This window comes from Phragmites australis, chromosome 2 (assembly GCF_958298935.1).
Source record: "Phragmites australis chromosome 2, lpPhrAust1.1, whole genome shotgun sequence".
Classification (NCBI taxonomy): Eukaryota; Viridiplantae; Streptophyta; class Magnoliopsida; order Poales; family Poaceae; genus Phragmites; species Phragmites australis.
Genome location: NC_084922.1, coordinates 8,832,457 through 8,843,436, shown reverse-complemented (window position 1 = coordinate 8,843,436; position 10,980 = coordinate 8,832,457). Strand labels below are relative to the sequence as shown.

The 10,980-nt window shown below is 50.2% G+C and overlaps 1 pseudogene; it reads right to left on the bottom strand.

Annotated features, from left to right (window-relative positions):
- Positions 1-1,082: 1,082 nt before the first annotated feature.
- On the bottom strand, positions 1,083-5,700 carry LOC133902427 (zinc finger CCCH domain-containing protein 17-like; annotated as a pseudogene).
- Between the last annotated feature and the right edge of the window lie 5,280 nt (positions 5,701-10,980).

Below are 10,980 nucleotides of genomic sequence, written 5' to 3'. Positions count from 1 at the left end.
TATTTTTTAAGTAGTAGAGATTATTTGTCTCTAATATTTCTATTTTTTATATAATTTTTCTTTATTTTTGGAAAGCGACCCACCACCTACCTATCGGCCACCCATCTATCCTTTTCTACTTGCTAGCCAATAGCCACTTGCACACTTCAACAAATCAATTCTATATTTCTATTCATGGATCAAAACGTCGAGAACTTGCGTGCATGGTCATCTGTATGACAACATTTTGAGAAGATGTTTAGAGAAATAAACAGAAAAAAGGTAAAATTTGCTAAGTATAATATATACAACCATGAATTATGTGGCAGGTCTACAAGTAAAACATGGTATTTGAGGAAGCATATTAAATGTTGCAAGAAATAAATCTAGAATTTCTGATGAAATCATGTAATTTTCAGAGCATAGGTTGTACTATTTTTTCCTTTTAGTAGAAAGGTTTTTAACGAGGAAATCAATCAATAAAACTGAATTTTATCTATTTTTATAAAATATTTTAAAAAAAATTGTAGCTATTTTTTTAAAAAAAATCCTATTTTCAGAGGAGTGCTGTCGGGCCGTGCGTATGTGTGATAGCTGGATCTACACCTGGGGAATTCTTGTAAATTCTAGAGGCTAACTTTTATAGACCTGGTTGCCCCAGTGCCATATAGATGGATATGGAAAGTAAAGTTGCGAAGAAGATCAAGGTATTCATCTAGCTACTTTTCAGGGATTGGCTCAACTCCAAAAATCTGTTAAAAAGGAAATACCTTATAATTGAAGACAATTATTACACCCGTGTGCTTTGTAATCTAAGGACAGAAGAGACCACTTACCATCTCTTTTTTTATGCCCCTTCAGCATAAGATGTTGAACTGCGACATGAACCATATAACATCTTTCAGGCAATTTCTTTGACATGATACAATAAGCAAGGATGAATTTCCAACATCCATTCTTCATGGAAGTTTTCTCCATCTCTGCCTGAGAGATCTGGAAACAATGTAAGTGGTCTCCCCGCTGTTTTCCTTAAAAAAAAAATGGAACTCCTGTCAGTTAGGCCAATTTATTCTGTGATGCAACATACAGATCTTTTCATGCGCTTACGATGGCAGGTTGAGCAGGCGGATGCAGCTGCTGTTATCGTGGGAGCAGAAGAGAATTGGCGTTGATAGGGTAAATATCCGCGAGGAGGATAGTTAGTGGAAAAAAATTATATGAGACCCTCTGCAGAAAGGCTTCCGTGAGATCCTGATCTACACCGTTCGTTCTGGATCCAACGGTCTGATTGAATATATGTGAGAGAAGTACAGGATACGTGTCACGCAGAGATGAGGATCTTTCTGTAAGACCAGGTCTCACAGAATTTCCTTCCATAGTTAGTGGTGTCGATTGTTAAAGAAGGAATTATATTATAAATGAGAGAGACAAAATATCGAAGAAAATTAAAAAGGGACTGGAAACTAGATCTATTTTTATTCTTACTTATAATGGGTACTGTATCATCCTTTATATAGATGCCGATCTTAATAATATAAGCTAATAAATTTTATTTTTAAGACTAACTAATATATCTTATCTTTATCTAATCTAATCTAATATTTAACAACTAATCTTATTCCTAATCTTCTGCTACAGTGCATGCGGTGCTATAGTATTTTAGCCTATAACAGTTTCACCCCTCTTACAAGACAACTCGTCCTCGAGCTACGGTGGCGACCATGATGTTGTTTGTTGTAATCCCTCTATGGTTTGAGCAATTGAACCCTCGCTGAATTCGGAATTTGACATCTCTAATACCAAATGTTAAGTTAAATATCCGCTGAGAGGATAGATAGACGACGTTGGCTGCTAGAGAAGGGATTAGATCATAGATTGAGGAGACAAAATATCAGAGGAGACTAGAAAAGGTGACTGAGAACTAGATCTATTTCTTTTCTAGCTTACAATGGATGTTGCGCCCTATATAGGAGTCGTCACTAATAATATAATCTAACAAATCTTATCTATAATACTAACTAATAGATTTTATCTCTATCTAATCTAATTGAATAAATTCCTCGAGTGCCACTGAAAATTCATCCAATTTCTTAATGTGTCAATAATATGTGGATCCAGACCTATATATTATTGGGCCTGTTTAGCAAAGCTCTCAGAGCAGCTTACTGAGTAGAACCAGGAAAGTTTTGTCAAATAATAGTTTTCAGTTTTAACTCTAAGTGAAATTCGTATGAGTAATTCCTTAAAATAAATTAGATGTTAGAAGCTAAAAAAAATAACTTCCCCTTATTCACTTCTTACAAAGACTCACTTCCTTTATAAAATTTCCTGTAGAGAATTATTTTCAGACACAGAATTATTATTTTTAAAATATTTTCTCTAGAAAATTAAATTAGAAGAAACTCTATCAAATAGGTCTGACACATGCAGTAGCATATAAAGGGTTGCGTGAACTTTTAGCGACACCGAAGAAAATCTCTCAATCGAATCTGATCCCTAACCACGAATCTTATCCCTAACCTACTGCTACAGTGCACCAGCGCGACGGTATTTTCAGCCCATGACAGGCGTCTTCCCTACACGGTGCATGCCAAAGAGAGTACGCAAACCCTGCAACAGAAGGGGAAGGTTTTAGTGACAGCGAAACAACAGAAAACCGTAGCGAGTAGGAAGCTCAGAAACAAGCCATTCTAATGCAATTAAATTGTGAGGAAAATAACAGGACACTGAGAAACTCTCATTACACTTGTATAGGAGTGTGATTTCCTTGACCAAGCACCATCACAAATCAGCAGTTGCTCTGAGACTAAGGCCATCATACAAAACTTCTAAAACTGATTGTTTGAACTTGCTCCAAGTATAGAGTACTAACCAGAAAATAATAATACAACGAGGAGACAGTTAGACATCTAGATGTAGAGACTAGAAAAATGAATACAACACTCGACAAACAATCCAGAACAATATCCGAGATTCAGAATAAAGCATCAGGGCAATTTCGTAAGTTCTTGCTACAAGCATCATTCTGAGGCAGACTGCATTTACTTCAATCAGTCGTTTTCTCAGTTCTAAGATACTCAATACTTTTCAAGACAAATAGATGAACTGAGCAGACTGATACTGCAACCATCTGAAGATATCAACCAATAAGGCTTTGACCAGTATACAAAAACTTTAATCACTGAGGTTCCCAGTTCACCAGATAAAAGAACAACATGAGTTGACCAAGAAGACCCACCAGACAAACTATCTCCCATATACCATCCTTGTCATTTCTCAATATGATATAGAAGAAGAAACTATATGGTAAGGTTCCAGCATGCTATATTACACCTTATTCACAGACCGTATGTATGGATTATTGCTTGGCTGGATGAAGATGGAGCCCTAACAATTAACATGAAGCTGACAGCAAGGACATAAGAACACTAATTGCGCCAACAAAACAACTATGAGCAAAGATCTTCCACTTGATAAGTGATTGCTAGTACAGAAGCTCTGTGTGGGACTTGAGAACAGACAGAAGCAGATCAACACAGTAGCGCACATAAAACAAAATCGATGTATGAAAGACAGGAACAGAGAAGTAATAAACACTGCGCTTATATACATAAAATTCATTGATTGGTGAAATAAACTAAACATGATTGTTCACGTGCTATCGTTTTTCTTCGCTGAACTTCGGCCAGTACCCACATTCAGCAGAATAAAGATAGCTCAGCCAAGCACTAAAGTAAGCAAAAAACTGAAAAAGCAAAGGTTGCTACTTAATTCTAAACATTAATAGTACAATTTAGTTATTACACCTAAAAATGTGATGCCATAAACCCATAACTATTTACTAAAAAACAGTTTGCAGAGCAAGAGAAGCAGGAGTGCAGTACTCGCATGTTCCTCAGCGTGGGTATATTTCACTTGAAGACTTCCAGACTCTGAAAGAGTCCAGACCTTTACAGTCTTGTCCAGCGAGCAAACTAGTAACATTTGATCCCAATAAAGCACAGATGTTACAGCAGCTTTATGCTCAGAGAGTGTTTGGACGCACTGCAGGGTTGTAAGGTCCCATACCTGATAAAAAGAAAGAATAAATCAGTATCAGCGTAAAATTCAGTGGTTAATGTGAGTGAAATCTTGAAAAAAATCCTTACTTTGATGGTCTTGTCAAGTGAGCCAGAGTAAAGGTTTGTTGCCGAGATAGAGAGTAAAATCAATCCTCAGTGGCCATGATGCAACCATCCCCCGTACCGGCAAACAGCATCTCATTCTTGATAGTCATGGAACAAACCAGCCCAGAAGGCCCCTGAAGACTTAGTTTCATCCCTGTCTGTGTGCTCCATGCCTTGTACCAATCAAAATCAACAGTTCAGCCCTCAATCTAGCATCGCCATATATTACACAAAATCAACGTGTGCTCCCACTAGAATCCAGGAAATCAGAATATCGCCTCAACGGACTTCGGGATTCCAATAAACATCCACGGGTCATGGGTCAACCTTGCCTCCCATCTTGATGACATGAACACACTATTGCAGAGCAGAAGCATTAAGAACAAAAAGGCAATGCCATAACAGATTAGAATTGTATTTTTTTTTTTGTCTTCTACATGAAGATCTTCTCTTTTCCTCCTCTTTTGAAACTAGAAAAATATGCTCATTTCTCTCAATATCTTTTCCCCCTTTTGTGTACCTTTTTTAACTTTTTCTCTTTCTTTCTCACTACACATTTTTTCTTACAAAAATGCATGATCATCTGCAAATGAGACAACTGTAATCTCGGAGAGCCCCTTGCTTGTTAGCAAACCAGCCATATGGATTCCCTAACTGATCCTGGGCACACTGATCACTGACGCAAGTGAACAGCCTCCAAGAGCAATCAGCCCAACCAACATGTCGATAACTGTAGACACACGACAGATAATCCAATTTGTACCGACCGACACATCAACCACCATTAAGCAATAAGAAGAAATCCCATATTGCCAATTGGTGACACAGGGGGTAGGGCATCAACCACCTAAGCATTGGATGAATCGAGGTTGATGTAAACCCAAGTTGAACCGTGCATAACAAGTCAGATGAGATTGCCACGAGCCGAGAGCCGAGCTACCTTGCCGGAGTTGTAGTCCTAGACACGAACAGATCTGTCGACGCTACCGGAGCAGAGCTTTTCTGAACCCAGCGGCAGAGAGATCCCACTGATAGCCCGTGGTATTCCATGATAACCCTAAGAAACCATCACAGCTTCACAACTACTCGGCCAAAATTCCTTTGCGTCATTTTTTAAAACCCTATTGCATCATCAGTAACATGTCGCAGAATTCCCACAAAACAATGTCCAAATTGGGGCCCGATCATGATGATAGCACAAACTTGCAGTAGCAAGGCAGCACGCACCTCCGTATGTCCAGCGAGGGCGTAGAGGAAGATGAAGCCACCGCCACCGCCACCGGGGCGCGTTTTCTCAAAGGTCGGTGTCTCGTCTCCCACAGTCGGCTTCGCTTCGACTTAGGATTTGTCATCTCGCATTCACAGAGCTGCCGTGCAGGGGGCTGCAGTGGCATCAGACGCGACTGGCCCTCCCGACACGGCGACCCGATCCAGAGGGTGCGGGCGGGAGGGCTTGGTACCGCCGCCGCCGATGCGGGGGGCGGGCGTAAGGGCTCCACCGCGTGGGCGCGGGGTCAGTGCCGATGCGCGCAGCGAGGGTGGAGAAGATCAGCATTGCGGTGAGTTGCTGGCGCAGTCTCACGGAGGCGTGGCGGTGGCAAGTTGGCGCTAGGTTTTCAGTTGGGGACTAGCGGGGTAAGAGGCGGTGGTCGCGATCGTGGAAGGAACCCGGACGCGGTCGCGTTTGGCGGGAAAGAGAGCTAATTGAGAAGAGAGTTGTATTTATATATCTTTTTATTTAGCTTGTGATTGTTTTTTTTTATCATTGGATTAATAACGGACAGTCAGGATCGATCCACCCTCTCTCATCTCTTCATCATCTTCTTCCCCACATCACCGCCTCCATTCTACCCTTCCCTCTCGATTGGATCTGAGCTGCCACCCTATCGCCACTGTCGGTGTATTAGGAACCAGGGGTCCCTGAATCCCGAGACCGGGCCGGCCATCCGCCACATGTCACCATCCCGCGAGGTCCACCCTGCAGGATAAGAAGAAACTAAGTCCCGGGGGAAGGTGCTCGGGGCCGTAGCCTCTAGATTCCCGAGCACCCCAGTTCCCCGATGATCCGCAGAGTCCAAGTACCGGGAAGGAAGTGCTCGGAAGGTTTCTCACTTATCCCCGAGTACTGTAGTCCCCCGATGATCCAAACACCGAAGTGCTCGGGAGAGAGTGCTCGGGGCTGCACGTGGCAGCCCCCGAGGACTCGTTTCCCCGAAGGTCCCACCGAAGTGCTCGGGAGAGAGTGCTCGGGGCTGCACATGGCAGCCCCCGAGGACTCGGTTCCCCGAAGGTCTCACCGAAGTGCTCGGGAGAGAGTGCTCGGGGCTGCACGTGGCAGCCCCCGAGGACTCGGTTCCCCGAAGGTTCGCGCAAGATCGTCCGATGACCCGAAGGGTCCCATCGTCGGGGTGTCAGCCAGTCAAAGACCCAATGCCGCATTTAATAGGCACGCGCGGCCTGACATCCTGACATTCTCAGCTGCCCACGCCCCAGTGTCAGACCCTGCCATGCACTGGCAGGGGGCCGTGGGTCCATTAAATGCACGGGTCCCGTCCCGTTTCATCCGGGTGCCTCGGGATAACGTTGCCAGAATCGAAGCGCTCCGCCTGCCACCCTGCCCTGGCAGAAGAACAAGACAGGGTGGGCGCACCGGGCACCTCTGAGGCTGCCCGATGGGCCCCCTTAATGACGCCCGAGGGCATCCACAGTGGCGGGTGGTCGGATGCGCGCCGTATTTTTCCACCACCCCTGTCACTTCGCCAAGACGGAATGATGACGCCTTTCTCCGTGGCACCTTGGCACTCGCACCCCCTCTTTCCCATTCAGGATATGTCGAGGTCGGCGCGCCTATAAAAGGAAAGGATGGAGAACACGTAAAAGGTGTGAAAAAAAAAGAGGACGCAGACGCTCGAACCAGCTCAAGCCAAGCTAGAACACGAGAGCCTCAAGCTCTCTGTAAGTGGCTCTCTCTTGTAACCAGATACATCGTTGAAGAATTCCCTTCAAGGATAGATATAGCACTCACACAGGAGTAGGGTGTTATGCCCCCGTGCGGCCCGAACCTGTCTAAACCCCGGTGCACCCATCTTTCTCGCACTAGGACGATCATCTCCCACCAGCCACTGCATTTATTTCCGTTTCCCGCTTATTTCCCAAACAAGCTCGTTCAGGATCATCCCCCCGGCCGAATCTCTAAAAAGGGGTCTCTCGGGATCCCTGCGACAGGAGTTCACCCTCCGACAGTTGGCGCGCCAGGTAGGAGGGAATATCCCTGGATTGTTTGTTTCACTTTTTTTTCCACAGGAAAAGATGGCCGGTGGGCATCGCCTCCAGCGTTCCGGCTCCACTTCCAGTGACGGGGCGCTGCCCGACGCCAGAGGAGGCCCAGTCGCTGCTGCGTACCAGCAACAGCCACCATCCACGTGCGCGGTTTTTCCCGCTCAAGGGGATCAAGGCGCTGGGCCCATCAGGGCCGCCGCCGCCGCTGCCGACGCACTTTCCGACCCCCAGCAGGTGGTCGGGACCCCGGCCGCCAGGTCCGCCTCTGGACCGCGTCGGGTGCCACCACGACGCGGGCTCGCTTTCAGCGAGGCCAGCCCAGGGAGCGCGCTGCTTGCAGCACATGCTCTCCTTAGGCACCCGCCCGTTCAGGCCATGCCGAACACTCCGGAAGGCCGGTGGATACAAGATGTCGTCGCTTTGGTCGGCACTGCTCGTCGCCAGGTGCAGGCCGGGAGTCCTCGCACCACTTCCCGGCATGGTGCCGCCAGAGCCGGCTCCTCAACGGGCAACACCCGCACGGGCCGAGGGGTCTCCAGGCGGAGTGCCGTCCCCTTGGTCATGTCTGAAGCCCAGGACCTTCGTTTGTGCCTTGACGAGCGGAGGGGCCACGAGGATGCCCGAGTTACTCTCGAGCGTCAGCGGGAGACCCAGCAGGGGGTCGGGGCAGAGGACCAGGCTTCCTCTCTCCCGGCCCAAGGCCACCGGGGATCCCCGGCTCGCCGCCACTCGCCACCGAGGACCCTCGCTCGCGCTGCGGGGTACGACACCGGCTGCCGTGCTTTCACCGTCGAGCTCCGCCGGGTCAGGTGGCCTTCCAAGTTCCGCCCCGAGCTGCCGGAGAAGTACGACGGGTCCATCGACCCCGTCGAGTTCCTCCAGATCTACACAACGGCCGTCCAAGCGGCCGGAGGCAGCGAAAAGGTGATGGCAAACTACTTTCATGTTGCCCTGAGGGGCTCCGCCCGCTCTTGGCTTATGAACTTACCCCCAGGGTCTATCGGCTCCCGGGATGACCTGTGCCACCAGTTCGTGGCCAACTTTCAGGGCACGTTTACGCGTCCCGGTTTGGAGTGCGACCTCCACGCCGTCCAACAGCAGGAAGGGGAGACGTTATGGCGCTTTATACAGCGTTTCAGCCAGGTTCGCAACACCATTCCACGAGTGGCCCCCCCACGCTGTTATTGTTGCTTTCCGGCAGGGCGTCCGCGATGAGCGGATGCTCGAAAAGCTAGGTACGCACGAGATCGAGACCACTGCGGAACTCTTCGCACTGGCCGATAAGTGCGCCATGGCTGCGGAGGCCAGGGCATGGCATGCTCCTCGCCCCGCCTCTGACCAGCCAAGTTCTTCCCGCTCCGACAAGCGGGAAAAGAAGAAGAGAAGGAAGCGCGAGGCCGCTCCCATTGAGCCAACCCAGGTCCCCACTCACAGGGTGCCGCAAGAGCCCGATCACCGGCAAGAGCGCCGGCCGGGTGTCGATCGACGCCCCGTCAGGGCCCCTGCTCGGGCTCCTCCTCGGGCCTCCGTGCCTACGAGGGCCCCGGCTCCAGCAAGGGCACCAGCTCCAGCGAGAGCCCCGGCCCCTGGCCGAGCTCCCGCTCCAGCGAGGGCCCCCGCTCCCGCGGGGCCCGAGCCAGGTAAATGGTGTCCCATACACCAGACCAGATGGCACGACCTCACGGAGTGTCGTACGGTCAAAGGACTCGTGGAGCAGCGCCAGAGGGAGCGCGACGAGTCCCGTGGGGAGGCGATGCTGAGGTCGCCCCCGACAATGCCGAGCTCGGCTTCCAGGAGCCCGAGCACACCGTCGCCTTCATCGACGGGGGCGCGTATACGCCTTCCTCGCGCCGTGGCATCAAGGTCATGCGACGCGAGGTGTGCTCGGCAACCCCGAGCGAGGAGGCCGCAAGGCCCCTAAGGTGGTCGGATACTTCGATCACGTTCAGCATGGCTGATCACCCCGCCAGTACTGCAGCCGTGGGGCGACTACCTTTGGTAGTGTCCCCCACTGTCTGCAATGTCAAGGTCGGCAGGGTGCTGATCGACGGTGGTGCTGGCCTCAACCTCCTTTCTAAGGAGGCTTTTGAGAAGCTGCAGGTGTCTTCCCGACGCCTAAAGCCGTCGCTCCCTTTCTGTGGAGTGACCCCTGGGCACTCCCTGCCCCTCGGGCAGGTTGAGTTGCCTGTCACGTTCGGGAGCCGGGACAACTTCCGCACGGAGTGCGTCCTCTTCGATGTCACGGAGCTCCCTCTCCCCTACAACGCCATCCTCGGGTGTCCGGCGCTCGCCAAGTTTATGATGGCCGTGCATGATGCATACCTTACGGTTAAGATGCCCGGCCCCACAGGCTCCATCTCTGTGATCGCCGATTCCTGCGGCGCCGTCTCCTGCGCTGAACAGTCATACATGGCTCTGGTCTCAGCGTAGGCCGAGGTCGATGGCTCTACAGGGGGCCCGGGACCCTCTTCATCCAAACCCCGACTCGCCGCCGACACCTCTGTTCCAACGAAGGAGGTCGTGGTGGGCGAAGACGCTACCCAGGTTGTCCGTATCGGCAGCAACCTGGGCAGCAAATAGGAAAGCGCGCTCGTCGCCTTCCTCCGGGCTAACGTAGACGTGTTTGCCTGGCAACCGTCCGACATGCCCGGGATCCCTAGGGAGGTGATCGAGCATCACTTGGCGGTGCGTCCGGACGCCCACCCGGTGAAGCAGAAGGTCCGGCGGCAGGCGCCAGAGCGCCAGGAGTTTATCCGCGAGCAGGTCAGCAAGCTCCTCAACGCCGGATTCATCCGAGAAATCCTCCACCCCGACTGGCTAGCAAACCCAGTCATCGTCCCAAAGGCCAATGGCAAGCTCCGCATGTGCGTGGACTACACCGACCTAAATAAGGCTTGCTCTAAAGATCCCTTCCCCTTGCCTCGCATTGATCAAATTATAGATTCAACTGCGAGATGCGATCTTTTATGCTTTCTAGATGCAAACTCTGGGTATCACCAGATTCGCATGGCCGTAGGGGACGAGGAAAAAACTGCTTTTACCACCCCGGTGGGGACTTATTGCTACATGTCAATGCCTTTCGGCCTGCGCAACGCTGGGTCATCCTTCCAGCGCGCTATTCGTATTACTCTTGACTTGCAGGTTGGCCGTAACGTCGAGGCTTACATCGATGACCTCGTGGTCAAAACCCGAGACCGTGCCACCCTGCTCGAGGACCTTGCCGAGACTTTCAACAGTCTCCGTTCTACCCGCCTCAAGCTCAACCCGGAGAAGTGTGTCTTCGAGGTGCCGGCGGGCAAGCTCCTTGGTTTCTTGGTCTCTGGCCGAGGGATCGAGGTCAATCCAGAAAAGATCCGGGCAATCGAGCAGATGCGACCCCCGGTTCGACTCAAAGAGGTCCAGCGCCTCACCGGCTGCATGGCAGCCCTCGGGCGCTTCATCTCCAAGCTCGGGGAGCGAGGGCTCCCCCTCTTCAAGCTTCTGAAGAAATCCGGTCGTTTTGACTGGACGCCGGAGGCCGAGCAGGCCTTCCGCGACTTAAAGAAGTACCTTACTT